This window comes from Alosa alosa, chromosome 6, assembly GCF_017589495.1.
Source record: "Alosa alosa isolate M-15738 ecotype Scorff River chromosome 6, AALO_Geno_1.1, whole genome shotgun sequence".
NCBI classification, from domain to species: Eukaryota; Metazoa; Chordata; class Actinopteri; order Clupeiformes; family Clupeidae; genus Alosa; species Alosa alosa.
The window spans coordinates 28,924,930-28,929,203 of NC_063194.1; the positions used below are offsets into that span (position 1 = coordinate 28,924,930).

Here is a 4,274-nt window from a genome sequence, read left to right on the forward strand (position 1 = left end):
CTACCTATAGCCACACACACACACACACACACACATATACACACTCACACACACATATTGCATTAAAATCATTAACGAGAGTAACTCTTCTTACTCATGCAAAGGCAACATTTTGAACAGTTGTTGCTTCAATAATTTTACATTTTAAAAAGTACAGAGCAGACTGTCAAGTTTCAAACAGAACTAGTATTACTTCAAGTATTTAAACAAACAAAAGTTTGAAACAGGTTCTCCTCCACGTATACACACACACACACACACACACACACACACAAAACCTGTTAGATGTAACTGCTTAGTTAGAGGTCTGCCATTTTAAGTCCAGCAAGGAGCAAATGAAGAAGTTATTAACGTGGGAGTTGATGGGTGGTGCTTTTTTCTGGACAATTCGTCCGGTCTTCTTGCTCACTCCCTGTCGGGCTGTGCATTTCTTTCCATCTTCCGGATTAATTCTCACCAGAAATCTATAATGTGAGATTACATTTTAACTTCCAGTCTATAATTTTATAATTGATAAAAATAAAACATATAGAATATAACTTACCTCTGAACAAGCTCCAAAGTGCATGCAGCTGACTCTTGGTATTCCATGTTTAAGACGTAATACGATGCAAAAGAGTGGCGGAAAAGCAGCAGGAAAACGGTCTGATCCAGTGAATGTAATAGCAACTCTTCCTTCAATGGACACCATCCATCTTTTTGCTGTCATGAGCGAGGGTCCTAAAACAAAACAATGTACTTTATTTTGAACACAAACTTCAAAAATACTGAAAACTGAAACAATGCAATAACAGACCGAGTTCAGATGTACACCCTATAGAGAATATATGAAAATCATTGATGACAAAGCAGTGGTTTAAGGTATTATCTGGAGTCAACCAACACATAACCCTGTTGTTTCACATTACTAAGTGCTGTCAGAAGGTATTGGTACAACATAGACCAAATGGTGAAACATCAGCCAGCACTAACTGATAAGGGCAAAGAAGTTTCATTTTCATCTGTTAGCATTAGCAAATTTGGTCACTGTTGTCCCAAATGCTGTGGTTCTTTTACCTACCAGCAGCACTCACCAGACTCAAAGAACAGAGGTACAGAGATAGTTTCAGAACCCAACTATAGCTGCCAAACTGTGGAAGAGGTTAGATTCTGCTAACCAGGGATCCTAAAAAAAAGCAGTGGAATACCCATACCCATATTCTATCAAATTCAGATTAATGAAGATTAATAATATTTATGCAATGTAACAAGTGGGAGTGAGGTTGTTTGTGGATATCCTCTCGGGTGTAGTTCAGACAAAGGTAACCACACACATAAGGAGATCCAAGAACAACCTCACAACCACAAGTGTTATATGGCTTTTATAAAACCATTCCATTGCTAAATAACAAAGTTTACATACAAATGAAGAGGAAAAACATACTTACCAACCATAATGAGTCTGGGTGTGTCAGGCAATCTCTCGTGCCCCTCTACGTCTGCCACGGTTTCAGTGACCTGTATAAAACAAAACAAAACAAAAAAACATGTGCATTACAGTTTGTTAATTTGTCATGCTATTACTTACAAAAAACGAAATGTTAGATGCCTGCATAAAGAAGGCTAGATGATCTTAGTTTAAATAAATAGGCCTACCTTGCTGTTAATTAAAACTAGGGTTAGCTGTGCTTAGACGAGAGCCAAAGGGCTATATGACAGACTTCACAATATACAGACGTATGTCGCCAGGATAGTACAATGGAAAAATAAATTATAGAAGACAACTATTAAAAAGGGGCAAATACATTTACTATTAGTTTTGAAGTGCTAAAATATCTGACGAGAATCGTCAATGTCTGCTCTAAGTGGGGACGAGAGTCGTCGACATCGTATTCAATTTACTTAGGCTAGTCCTTGAAGTTAGCTGGTAATAACAGACAATACTTTTCAACGACAAGTCGATATTTTTAACTTTTAAACTTACACAAGTTAAAAGAAAGGCATAAAGAGGACTAGATGATTAATTTAAACAAATAGGCTATGCCTACCTTGTTTTTAAAGCTAGCTATGCTTAAGCCAGACACAATACTTTGCTATCGACACCAGCTTTGATACCAGCAAACAAACTATGCTCGTCTTTTTACTAAACAAAAATCTACACAATGCCGAGGTAAAACTACTTAATGAATGCGAAAACCAAACTCACCAAATTTCAATGACTTGCGCTCATTCCACTATGGGTCATGTCTTCAGAAGAGGAGTAAAGTCGTCGGGTTGGCATAACTTCGTTCTCGATATTACAGCAAGGTGGCAACAAAGTTACAGTATGCGGGGAAATGTACTGTAATATATTCCCGCGTCAATAATATTACCCAGAATGCAACATTAACTACAACACTGTGCTGTAAAGACATGATATTGTATCATACTGTAGAATTAAGCTGTACTGCACTGCAAAACCTACAGCCACATTTAACAGTGTAGGCCTACTCCCCAGCAGGTATATGTGTGAGAGAGGGTGGAGCGAAAACAAATGCTCCTTCTGGTGCTGAATAATTTAATTTGAGCCTCGGCGGTGGCCGGGAATAAGGGGGTGATATACGTAGCCTTTGCTGTGTGAAGTATTTATTGTTGCAGTGTTTGCACAGTGGTTTCTGTACCATCGTTTTTATGATTGAATTTGTGATGAACTGTGTTATGAGATGAAGTGTCATTTCCATTGAGCACGTGTGCACTTTCTCTGTGTAATTATCTGCTAACTTGTATAACCTGTTATTCCGGTGGTCTGGCATAGTTGTTACACTCTAAAAAATGCTGGGTTATTTTCTCAACCCAAACGCTGAGTTGAAACTGTTGGGTCATTGTGTGGGGTTGTTTTTACTCATGTTGGGTTATTTTCTGTAACCCAGCTTGTTGGGTTGATAGTTTAGGACAGCCCCCCTTCTCTCCCCCACCTGACGTGAGCACACTACCCAGCACCAGGGTAACTTTAACACAGCTGCATAGTTATTTGAGAGTTCGGGGGAAATCGTTATTCTTTCAACCGTCCATGCAGTCCAGCAGCTGTCAACATGCAGTGGAAATCAGGCGATTTTGGAAGGTATGTATCTGCTTTTAACTTTTTTATTATTATTATTCAGACGGATTTTAAAAGTACACAAAGAGATACCCTTCGTGATATGAATGGATATTCTGCCTGCCAATTTCGTTCAGCCTAAGCAGGTTAAGAATTGTGTCATTCAAGCCAGCTAACGTTAGCTAACATTAACTTACAATTACTGCTCATGTTAATGTTAAATCTACACAAAGACAGACTCTTAAAAACATAGTTCTGTGTTTACTGGGTATGAACTGCTGAACAGAAACAAAACAAACTTTTACAACGAACTAAAATTAGCATACCAACAGCTGGTTAGGTTAACGTTAGCAGACGGTTGGTAGCTATGCTAACGTTAATTAAATGCTTCATGGTAGTGCAGCATGTGTGTCAGCTAATGTATACAGTCGAAGTAGTCTCTTCACACCGGTAATTATCATGTCAAACAACATATTCATTCATTCATTCAGGGTAGCTTCATATTATAGCCATGTAACTTACTGGGTGGTTTTTGGTGGTAACATTAATGTTACAGACAACTTGAATTTAGCTAACTGAATGTGTTAACATGAGCTAGCTAACGGTAGAACTATCACTGCCACTAACGTTAACATATGTATGTTTGTCAGTCTGCTGTTAAACAACTCCATGAGGTGGTCATGGTTTCCGAGTGTATTGCGCTAATATTTTGTCTCTGGATTTTTAATGTTTGTCAACATCAATCAATGATCATGGTTCATGAAAGTCTTGATATAAAGTTTTGTCAATAGCAGTGATTAATTTACTCTTTTTCTTTCTTTAATTGACAGGGCTGACCCCCAAATGGACCGTGGAATCTAGCTGTCTTCATGGAAGTAACTTATCATGCTGATGAAATAAAGTAAACTGTAAAATAAATCATTATGTCGAACTGTTTTATTTCATTGCATGGCTATCTGTTGCCCATTTTCTCTCAATGCAACCCAAATACTGGGTTTAGAAAACCCAACAACTGGTTATTTTAACTAGCAGTTCTGTTGATATAACCCAGTGGTTTGGGTTGAATCTATACCCAATAAACGGTGTGAATTTTACTCAACATTTATATACTTATAACCCAGCACATTGGTTACCTTTACCCAGTCTATTGTGCCAATTTAACTAACGTTGTGTTGATATAACCCAGCGTTTTGGGTTAGAATCATACCCAATCTGCTGG

At 38.0% G+C, this 4,274-nt stretch overlaps 1 long non-coding RNA gene across 1 annotated transcript; it reads right to left on the reverse strand.

The window, feature by feature from the left end:
• Positions 1 to 258: 258 nt before the first annotated feature.
• Positions 259 to 614, reverse strand: LOC125296841. The gene is made up of 2 exons (XR_007193867.1): positions 545 to 614; positions 259 to 464 (listed from the first exon to the last, which is right to left on the reverse strand). It is a non-coding gene; the product is annotated as an uncharacterized LOC125296841 (long non-coding RNA).
• Positions 615 to 4,274: the final 3,660 nt, after the last annotated feature.